Raw genomic sequence first — 12,915 nt, forward strand, 5'->3', positions numbered from 1 at the left:
AAGCTTTTTTCAAAGTGGGTGCCGTGTTTACTCACTGTCGATTAAAAACAACATATACATCAAGATTTTTTGCGTCAATATGTGACAATGGATGAAACTTGGATCTATCTATCACTACTGAATCGAAACGAACATTATCTGAGTGGACTGCAGCCGGTGAACCAAGTCTGAAGCGTTCAAAGGCACAACAGTCAGCTGGGAAGATTATGGCTTCAGTATTTTGGGTTGCGCATGGAATATTGTTCATCGACTATCTTCTAAACGGAGAGACAATCAATAGCGAATCCTACTTAGAGTTGTTGGATCGTTAGAATACTAAAATCAAGGAAAAAACGCGTTATTTGGCGAAGAAAAACCTTTGTTTCGCCAAAACAATGCACCGATCCACAAATCGATGGCAAAGATAGTTAAATTGAACGAATTACACTTCTAATTGCTTCTTCATCCACCGTATAGTCCAGATATGGACCCCAGTGACTAGTGGCTATTGGCTGTTCTCAAAAAAATCTCGCTGGTAAGAAGCCTATTTTGAGGCAAAAGACAAATCCTTCTATAAGCACGGCATCGAGAAGTTAGAGAAACGTTGGAAGGATTATGTTGCTCTTGAAGGAGATTAAATTGATAAATAAAATCGATTTTTAGAAAAAAATATTAGTCACACGACTTATTAAGTGATGTATTACCACTAGACATTCACATTTTTATATACAAAATATTTTTGCCAGTTGAATCCACTAATTCGTATTTTTTTTTTCATTAATTTTGAGCTACATTGGATGAAACCACTTGTGTGTATGATGGAGTTGCCAAAATGTATTTAAGAAATTTTTATACTTTTTTCCTCAAAACTGTTTGAAAATGCAACAGGTAACAAAAGTAGGTATAAATGCAAAAATAGATAATTGTTTTGTTTTAATTTCAATGATGACCATTATTAGCGACATATATCTAATAAATATAGTATGTCACACACCTCCATATTCTGAAACAAGCAGTGACACGTTCGAACCCGTTACGGCTTATCAATCAGGTACTATAGTTGCTTTCGTGTTTGCAGTATCGTGAAACATGTTTTTGAACACATTGATATTAAGTTTTGTTTCAAGTTAAAAAAAGTGCCAAAGAAGCCGAAATCTTAAAATCGGTTTATGGTTATAATGGGGTAACTTTACACCGTTTCCAAGCAGTATAGGTTTAAAAGAGGAATTAGTCAGGTAAAGATGAGTAAGATAGAGACGACTTTCTATCTCAATAACAGAAAACAATTTGCAAACAGTAGACAAAGTCTAACAGGCGATTGTCTATTCGAAAGCTTATTGAAGAACTTATAATATATTTCAGGTACGAAAGACAATTGCAAATGGGTCAAAGGTTTTTGTCGCTAAAAGTCTTCCCGTCGGTTCACATTTGCCTTACCAGATTTAGCACTATGCGACGTTTTAGGTATTACTTTACAAATAAGAATTATCATAGTTCATTAGCATTGAAGATCTTCGTGAAAACTAAAAAATTTCACCTTGTGAATGTGGAAGCGAAATAATTGTTTTTGTGTAGTATTACGTAATCACGTGTTATATACTTATTAATTTTTTACTAACAAGTTCGAAACAAAATGTTTAAGTGCTTTTCGAAATATTCGCCCTTATGTTCTAAACATTTTTGCAAACACCAATTTTGGTAACTTTTTTTCACTCTGAAGCTGATATTGTAGGAACATGGATGAGGTGACGAAAATCTATGTCCGCGGATCTTTTATTTGACAGTGGAGAACAAGAAAACGTCAATTAGGCGAAAATTTGGGCGAATACGGGCAATAAGACATTAATTCCATGTTTTTCTCCTTCAAATATTCAGTTGTTTGATTTGCTTTATGGGAGTTCACATCTAAAAGTTCATGTACAATCTATTGTATTGCAATGGACGCACGACCATGAAGAACTTCTGCAATCCATTTGTAAACAGTTTCCTCGGGTGGTGTTTAATTATCAAAAGTTGCATGAGACGATTCTATGTCTTGGTGTTTCAGTAAGGCCTTTTTTGAATCATTTAACGTAAATCTTCACGTATAATTTCCATTTTTCCATAAACTTGCTTCTTTTAAACGTTCCCTATTAGCAAATTACTCATTTAATTTCTAAATTCCGGCTTCGCAATAACAAACGTCAATGTGGCACCACAAATAGCGGTGCTACAACTCATAAATGCCACCTATTGTTCGATTGTAAAAAAATAGAAGGCAACCTGGTATCAAGGCAAATATAAGCAAAAAAACGTAATGAAGGAATTTTTTTGTGATAAGCAATCACCAAAGAATCACAATCGATCTATATAAAATATATTTTCAGTACTGCATTTGGGAGACGATAATTTAATAAAATATATTGATTTGATTGGTCTCTTTTGATGGAAAATCAAAACGATTTATCACGAAAAATATTATAAACATATTTAACTAGGGGTTACATTATCCAAATCACTTCTCTGTATACTTGCAATGGCGAGGCATTCAGGAACAAGGTGAACTGGACTTTCTTCTCACTGACCTAATCTCATCACGTCCTTCCTGAGGCAGAGTTTCACTGAAAAAAACTTTTTGGAACACCTTCAAAGTGTTTCTCTTTCGGTTTCCTCCTTATTCCGAAACCCTTACAGAAATATTTTTCTACACTACATTTGTTTTTTTCCTCTCGCCATCTGTTGGCCTCTTTATTTTGTTTTGATACAAATGTGACCCTAAACCCATCAAGTTTTCCTAACTATGTGTCAATTAACGTGGGGCTCAGTGATTTTCTAAATTTTAGCGTGATAAGATATGTCCATTATTGTAAATAGTTCAGAAAGTAGAGAATTTACTGAGTAAATAAAATTCTCACTGAAGTCTAAACTACAGTTACTACTTCTATTAGAATTATTTAGATCTTGTTAAAATTTGTTTGTACTTTATCTATTTTTGCAATCAAAGTTTTCAAACAATATAACTAGACTGAATTAAAACCTAATATAAAGGACTCTACATTATGAATATAAGTAATAAGTAGATTACATTCACATACAAAATGTCACTATTTTTATAAATATCCCCGTACTTTTACAATTCCAGCGTCATTATTTTAGGTACTTTTCAATTTGTTTATCTTATATCAAAACATCTAAAAAACCAAAAATCATCTACATAAATTATTTAATATATTATATGCAAATATGGTTAGGTTAGCAAAACACGTCACATTTACAACATTAATTTTAATAATAATTCAAACTGTTACTACTAAATTTTTACTTATGCCAATATTATAAGGCAAAAGACAATTTGTTAAATTTTTATCACAATAGTGCTAAATACATAACAATTTATAACATCAAAAAAATCAATACCGCAAATCTTAAATTTTTACATGGTTCTAATTTTATTTAAATCCAGCAAAATATATCTGAATACTGTAGTGATTTACGCCTCCTTCTAAATGCTTTTTCTTGTAAGTAATTATAATCAAATAAGTATAGTCAAAGAAATTTTTGCTTTGACAATTATTAGCATTGGTGTGAATTTCAATTCGCTTAAGGACAGGGCCGGATTAAGATTTATAAGGCCCGGGGCTAAAATAATGACGGGGCCCCCTTAAGGAATTCGAAAACCCGGAAAAATTCACAAAATAATATCAATACGTTAGATTTGTGGTATCAACACATCAAAAAATACAGAATGATTTCCAAATGATGGGGCCCGGGGCTATAGCCCCCCCAAGCCCCTAGCTTAATCCAGCCCTGCTTAAGGAGTTTAAACGACAAGGCTTTGGATTGCTCCTTTTTCAACAACAGTTAATAAGCATGATTTGATTTCCGTCAGGTTGTCCGAACCAATTTGACAGAATTTATGTTGATTTCTTGAAACTAGCTCTAATATATGCGCGAAGTTAGAACATTGACTAAATTATTTGTTTAACAGTAGCCAATATATAATCAAAGTAAATAGATGAATGGATAGCATGGATGAACAGATTACCAATGTATCTTCTGAACGTGCACATGATGATTATTTGAAGAGTCTATGGAAGATGAAGATTCAGATTAATATCGTATCTCATATAATATTATCTGAAAGGCTCTTCTTAAAATATATGGGACATATTTGTTATAAATAGTGAGATAGGTACTCAATTCTTTAATATACTTGATGAGATATGATCGCAAAGTAATATTGAGGAACACGAACCGTGAAGCCGGTTCTGTTCGATAAATATAGTGGAAAGTATGATGGTCCGTCGGATTTCGTGGTGAAGTGAAGCGGAAACAGTTTGATATTTTTTTCTACATGTTTTTATATATATATAGTTAACAGTTGATTATTATAAATAGTGTCTATTGTAAGTGTATTTGGTAAAGAGATAGTGTGTATAAATTCACTCCCCCATTAGAAATAGTTTTAAAAAATAAGAAAAACAATGAATTGGCGTCTGAAGTGGCATACTTTAAATAAAGTAAAAGAAAAAAACAATACAGTAATTACTAAGAAGTTCAATGTCTTGTAATAGTAGATTAACGTATATAAATCTGGTGGTATCATCATTACAGTCAATTTACACAGAATATAATGAATGAGGAGTTTGAGAAGGGAAACAATTATGACTATTTATATTCTAAAAATATATTTTTATACTTGAGAAAATGAAAAAGAAGAAATATTTCAGACATTTTCGAAACTATTCACAGGGAATGCATAAGTATTAATCTCCTGATAAGGTTTTAATATAAATATACCCAAAAATCAACATAGAAACACTTTACAATACCTTCTAACAACCTTTCGAAATAATATTGATTTAAAACAATACATTATTCATTTAAAGCCGAGGTGGGAAAAAGTCGGCCCGTAGGCCGAACGCGGCCCTTTGAGAAATGCCGTCCTGCATTTTTTAATCTCTAATGTTTGTATTTCTGCAAATGAAATAATAAATTGAAAAAGTGGATTTCTTGTAAGTATTTTAAATATATTGTCTTCAAAAATTACATACATATTATACAACGCACAAATAGTTAGCAAGTTATTATTATTATTATCTATTATTTACTGTCAAATTCCTTTGTCTTGTTGATACTTTAAAATGAAATTTGAAGGGTTTTGGTAAAAAAAATGTCTTGGGCAGGGAAAAACTCCTCTAAACCATTCGTGTGTCCGTAGCATACGGTCTTCGGCCCGGTAGACATTTTGAAAATCTAATTATGGCCCGCGTTTACGAGGATTTAAAGGATAAAGGTACACAAAAACTTGTCACTTTCATTTAGTTTTTGTCACTATATGTAGAAAAGCAGTCCAAAATTCTCAATACAAAGTACAAATATTCACTTAATACCCCGTTGGCACAACAAAAAAAAAAATACAAAATACGGGTGCTGTGTGTGTGGTAAAAAGTGAAATAGACTTGGACAAGGAAAGGCAAATGAATTGGATGATACACTTGACAAAGTGTTTTTAATATATTTTAGCAGACGATCCATTTTTTTCATTTTAGTGTATTTATTTTTGGAGGTATTATTTCACGAAGAATTTATTTTGTACCTATAGATCTGTATATAATGATGCAGTGTTTATGGTTGAAAGAATAGAAATGATGAAAAAGTACCAAAATTATCGATTCACGTCATTGTATTGATTTGGCTCAATTACAAAATAAACCAAATGTTTAGTTATTATGCATCGAACCATTCTAATATTTTTATGACTTAATCTTGAAAATATTAAATTGTACATTATATTTAATGATTTTATTTCATAATTTTGCAAATATCGTTTATACACATAAGTGAAGAAGAATGGACGCCTACTAATTATTAAATTCTGTCACTAAGTGGCTCCAAGGTGAATTGGAGGCTATTTAGTTTTAGTTTTTTTCAAGAATGAATTTTAAAAAATATAAATAAATGTATTGCTAAAAAAAGTACCACATAAATTATTTTCCACTAGTTTTTCAGCACTGTACTCTATTAATTATGAGTCAAAAATAGACCAATAATAAAAGATGTGTTATATTTATAACGTTATTGGCATACTTTGTAAAGAAATATTTTAACTGGATAAAAACCAAATAAAAAATACATAGTATGAGCAGCTTTATTATTAACATTATTCAAATAAAAAATTCGCACTTGAACAAAACCAAATTGGTGTACTAGCAAGGTGACCATACGTCCCGGATTGGAGTTTTTTGACCGGGATTGTCCCGAATTTTTGAAAAGGTTCTCATTTTCTATATTTCTTCTAAATATATTTCAACTAGAAGTAGTTTTACAAACTGTAAACCGAAAAAATTGTACAGCATACAAAATACGCGGCACGCTTTAAACCATTTGAAGCATACAGTGAAGTCTCGATTCTGCGAATCCTCTTTCACCTCGTTCGTTACAAATCGTGTATCTGAGCGTCAGATGTAAGAGAAAATGCAGAATGTGGTAGTTGGACAGTATGAAGAGATATCCTTAGCCGTCAGGTTATTGTCAATTTAAGGTTAAGTTACCTAATATTCGGTTTGTAATTTTTATTTGCTTTTGTTGTATGGCAAGTGATTAAATTCGTAAATAAAATAGTCAATATTTTTTTTTAAGAAATGGGTCTAAAAAAAGAAAATGTACTTTAAATAAAGAGTTACAAAAAACGATCAGCGATTCTGATGTTGGGTACAACATATGCGCTGCAAATTTATCAATCAGTCATGGTGAACGTAATGATACTAAAGCTCATTTTAACAGTTGGTAACATCAAAAATCAGCTTCTGTTGTTGCATCGACCTCGTCTGTACAAAACTTTTTAAAATATGAAAAAATGGGTTCCAAAGAAGAACTGTTAGTCGTAATAGAAGGCAGACTTTTGCATACCATACTGTTTGTCACAATAATAGTTTTAGATCTATAGATTGCACATCCAAATTGTCGCAAACAACTCTAGAACCTAAATTTCCGTGTGCACGCACCAAAGTGGAAGCAATTATAACTTACAATTTTGCCCAAAATATTGCAAATTTTATTGCACCATAACCTAAAACAATGCACATATTATGTTTCTGTACTAATTGATGCATCCAATCATAAAGAAATAGAGTTATTTCGAGTGTTATTAAAATATTTTGACTCGAAATCTAGAGTAAGTAAAACTTTTGGAACTGAACTCATTGCCAAATGAAACGACTGAGACAGTCAGCAATTATATTGCTGATTGCATAATAAAAATAATTTAAAAGAAAAAGTTGCTGAACTTGCGCAGACAACACAAATTCTAATTTTGGCGGAGCGAATAGAAAAGGACAGAACAAAGTTTTTATCAAATTTCAGCAAAAGCTGAACCATAATTTAATATAATTTGGATGTGCGGGTCATACTTTCCACAATACTGTTAGCAACAGCTGCCGATATTTTACCGATACGTTGAATTAATTTCTTTTCAAAATTATATTTATATTTCAAGTCTTACACCGGTAGATTGGAAACTCTAAATCATTTTTGTAGCATCGTTGAAACAGAATTTTCAATGTTATTGGGCTACTCCCAAACAAGGTGGCTAGCATTACTGCCAGTCATTGAAAGAGTACTACAAATTGACAATTCGTACATAGTCAAGCAATAGGATTGCACACAGTAATAATTCAAATAGAAAAAAAGAGACAGTAAGTGTCTTCGATGTTATTGCAACTATTAAGAATTTGAAAACAATTTTGACAAGCAATATTCACCTATTCCTTCATCGGTTTATACTAAATTAGATAAATTTAAAGAAGGGAAGAAGTATCTGAAAAGCAGATTATTCAATTCCGAGCTGACGCTGCTTCAATCATCAGATTGCACTCAGTTATATACAGAAAAGGACAAAATAAGTTTTCGGGATCTAAGTGACTTTAAACAAAACACCAGTATGGGTTGAAATTGAATCTTCGCTATTAATTGTTAATAAAATTACGCAACCCATCAAATATCTGAAAATGATATATACCAAGAGTATGGTTATATGAAACTATACGTTACGGAAGAGGAAATAGCCGAACTGTATCAATCCAAAGGTGGTTTGAAATGGTCTCTCCGTTTAATAACCGTGAACTTCCATTTTCAAATTTACGAAAATTAGCAGAGTTCTTTTTCTGCCTGCTTGGTACCAATGCTTCTATGGACAGAATATTTTCTTTAATAAATATCTACTTACTCGGACTAAACAGCAGGGCACACTGCGGGGACTTTAAAAGATTAAAAATTCTGACTCTTCCTTCCTTATTCATGTTTGAATCCGTTTGTCTAATTCGTAAGCACACTTCTCCAATTTCAGAAAGATCGTTGAACGATGAACACTTAGGAACGCGGTTCACGACCTTTACCTAACTTCATGCTCAGAATTAGTTAAGTGCTCAATAGTTTACAATCCAAAAAATTGCACAATTACTTGCCAATTGAAATCAAATCGATATCATCTTTTCCCGCTTTCCGCGATAATTTGAGGGCATATTTACTTGACAGTGCCTTCTACTCTGTAAACAACTTCTATTCTAATAATAATATTTAATTATGGACATGCTGTATACTGCTTTAATTTTTGCTATGGACTTATTAATTATTACCTATTACTATTACCTATAATTTAGTTATTGATTATTATTTTATTCTGTATATTGAAATTTTATTTCATTTGTTTTATCTTCATTTAGTTATTTTTATATTTGTTTTTTAGTTTTTACAAGCTTTTGTCTACAAATTTTAACAATTTTTTAACAACGAAGCATTTCTCTCTCAAAATATATTTTGGACAAGTGACAAGACTTGAAATATACATTCTAAAAACGATATTAGTTACTAAAGTTAATTATAAAGAAAATTGTACAGAATTTTATGCAATGCTTCAAAGCGAAAAAGACCTACTGAAAAAGAGCCATAGTTACGAAAAATATAATAAGTTTTGTACTCATTATTTCTTATTTAAATAATTTGATTCGTTGAGGAAATTACTGATTTTTATTATATCCTTAAACTGAAAAAATCATATTTAAGTTATTTCACTCTACCTCTACCTCCTCCCCCCGCTACAAGTTTCTGTCCCGGATTTGAAATAAAAAAATATATGGTCACCTTAGTACTAGTAACTAGTAGATGATTGTGGTGATGGTGTCATTATCTTGTAAATTACGGACCTGGAAATTGTTAATCTTTTATAAGATAATCATTTGTACAATCAGCATTTATTTTATTATATATACTTGTATTTTTTTATATAAATTACACTTAACACCAAATAAAGATTTGGTGTTAAGCATTTAATTGAGATATTAGTTAAGATTTTGTAACTTTTCTTCAGTTAATATTTTTTGTATTTTTGTGTTAATAAAGTTGTTATTTGTTTTTAATAAAAAAAATGTTTCATTGCGAAAATACGAAATTTGTTTATCTTTTTCACGACAGGTTTTAAAAATATAGTTAAATGATCAGTACAAAACAGACTACAGTTATGTTAAATTTTGCTAAATTGTATTCTTCAGAATAAAAAGTATACTTAAAAGATCAAGTTAAGTATTGCTAACTAATTTATTGAAATTATCAATTTTACAGGCAATTAAATTTGTACTTGAGCATTTGTTATTATTTCTGTTGTTATAATCATAACCGATACACTGCACCATTGTATATAAACTCAACAAGTCCAAACTAAGTTGTACTTAACTTAATAATAACGAAAATAAACACAAACTACAATAAAAGTATCGGCTCCTAGAAAACGGCGACGAGAAAACTATAACGATACATGTACTTGGTATCTACAAAGACAAAAAGTCATTAAGACAATCTATCAGAAAAATATTAATTCAGATGAAAGTGAATTTTATTCAAAACTATGTCAAATTTTCAAAAAGAACTGCTACAACTGAAAATTTCAAAACATCAGAATACAAAGCCAAATGCATATTGATTATAAAATGTTTTAGAGACTGTTTCCTCAACTTAAGTACTTTTGGAAAATGGTTTAACCATTAATTCTGAACCAGGATTTACAACGAAATTATATGTGCTAATAGAAACCAAAACTATTTTGGGTTCGTAGTTGATTGATGGATATACGAAAAGATTTAGAATGGGATGGGAAAAGTATTTTTGATTACGTCAACTTTGGGATTGATTTCAATACTAAATAATATGTACTAGTCAAAGAAGTCTAATTAATTATACTGATTTAACAGATTATGTAATAAAGGTTGATTTGAAATGGTTTCTATCGCTGCGACTGTAATTCCATTCACCACAAAAAATATATGATAAAAAAAATGTAATGAAAAATGATTAGTACCAGTTGATCAAATTCTATGAAAACAATACTAAAATTAAGGTATAAAACAGTCAAAATAGTAGCCGAAATGTCAAGAAAACTGCTCCACTCCTGAACAAATGGAATTGGCAATGCAGAACTAGATTTGAGTACAAATCGACGGTTTGAGTATAATACCTCGAAGTGCACTTTCCTCGTGCATTATAAAACAATTTGATGCGTATCCACCTATTAAGTAGTTTTAACACTAAAATAGTTATAAAAATTTTTAAGTGCCACTAACTCAAGAAATATTTATGCAATTCCTTTTACGTTATTTCTAGAATGAGTGTACACGAGTTTACATAAACCTCTAAATCAGTCATGTCAAATATACAACCCGCAGGCTGCTTCCGGCTCCTGGGCCGTATCAATAAGGCCCGCGATCGCAATGTGCGACAGAAAGAAGAATCATGTTTTTTAGAGCTGTTAGACTTTATTCGATTCCTCTACGGATATTTTAAATACTAGTATTCTCAAGTCTACGGATGTTTATAAATAATTTCAAGGGCCTAGACAAGCGAGAGAGAAAGACAGTGTCTCTTAGCAGCAAGCGGAAATATCCTTTTATTATTGTCTGCAACGATAGAATCTTCCACGCGCTTCATAAACCATATAAAACGAGTGCGTCGGTTCGACGTGAGTCAGTTGAATCGAATAATCTAAGTAATACGTTAGGATTTTAATTGTACTGCGAAGTAGTGATTGTGGAGTTTCATAATTGTTACGATTTTGGCATAATGTCACAAAAACGTAAAGTTAATAGTGAGTGGAAAGTTTTTCAGTATAAATGGGAAATTTCATATTTTTTTATAGAATTTAAAGGTAAACCACTGTATTTGATTTGTAATCGAACAGTTGCTGTTTGTAAGGAATTTAATCTAAAGAGACACTATGATACGAATAATAAGTCAAAATTCCATTCTTACGCTGAAAAAATAAGAATCGACACATTGTCATATTTAAAAAATTAACTTCAAGGTCAAAAATTGATACAGAGAGCGAAGATGCCCCGAAATCAAGTTTTATTATTGCATTAAAAATCGCCAAAAGATCAAAACCTTTCAGTGATGGTGATTTTATTGAAAACTGTATGTTGAAAGTTGCCGATGTTTCATTTCCATCTCAAAAGCCAATAATTCAAAATATTTCGCTCTCAAGAAACACTGTTGCTTCAAGAATAAATGATTTATCTCAAAGTTTGCTTCTTCAACTGAAGGAGAAAATTAATGAATTTACAAACTTTTCACTGGCTATTGACGAGAGCACTGATACTGTTGATACAGTTCAACTTGTTTTTATACGAGGCATTAACAGTAACTTTGAAATAACTGAAGAATTATTAAAGTGCGTTCCATTGACAGGTACTACAACACCAAATGATATTTATTCTGCAATTGAGTATTTTGATAGCAGAATATATATATATATATATATATATATATATATATATATATATATATATATATATATATATATATATATATAATGCAAAGTATCTAGCATTAAAACATTGTTTATTCACCTATATTTGATTCGCTCAAAGAAATAAATAGATCTTTGCCAAAAAACGAAGATTTTCCAAACATCATTAGCTATCACTGCGTAATTCATCAACAAGTACTTCGTAGTAAGAGGCATAAAACATGTAATGGATAAATATACATGTTAAGTTTGTAAATTCCATAAAAGGAAAATCTCTACAAAAGCGACTGTAAACAGCAATTCGGTGAGAAGAAAGGAGGTTTGGAATTTCACACTGACGTAAGGTTTTTGCAAAGATTTCGAGATATATTCAACGAAATAATAAAATTTCTTGAAGACAAGGGTGATGACTGTCAATAACTGCGTGCTGAATACACTGTTCACACCACCACTATACCAACACTCACGATTACACTGTCTGATGCGCGTATCGATAACTAGACTGAAGGTAAACTGTTTACGTGAGTGTTGCTGGTGTCAACAGTGTATTCAGTATGAATATTGTCAAGTGTTTCAGAAATTCCAACAGTTACGAGATTTAGACCGGCGAGATGATTTAGCATTTTTAGCAGTTTTTACTGGAGAATTGAGTACATTAAATCTGGAACTATAAGGGAAGAATAAAACGGTAACGGAAATGATGAGTTCTACTGCAGCATTTTAAAGTCAAACAGCGACTTTGAGAGTTGACATCGAAAAGATAAAAATTCAACAATTTGTAAACATTGAGGATCATATGGAAAAACATACCACCCACAATTTAATTCCTAACAAGAAGTGTTGGTATCAGACTTCGATATTGGCTTTAGTGATTTCAAAAAAAATTGAGCAGTTGAAGGAATTCATCAGCTATCCGTTTAATAATTCCATTGATCATATTGATATTTATTCACTGACTACACAATTTGAGGATAAATTTCAATTGTACCACATGTCACTTTAAAACGAAAAATTATTATTAGTCTAGGCTATTAAGATAAAAAGAGGTATTACCTCCGATTTCCATTAAAGTGCCACAATTTTTAAGAAATTGTGGAATCAAGCGTGACTTACCCTTATCTTTAAAATCTACCATATACCGATATGTGCTTATTACTCTTAGG

The sequence above is a fragment of the Diorhabda sublineata genome, chromosome 7 (genome assembly GCF_026230105.1).
Source record: "Diorhabda sublineata isolate icDioSubl1.1 chromosome 7, icDioSubl1.1, whole genome shotgun sequence".
Classification (NCBI taxonomy): Eukaryota; Metazoa; Arthropoda; class Insecta; order Coleoptera; family Chrysomelidae; genus Diorhabda; species Diorhabda sublineata.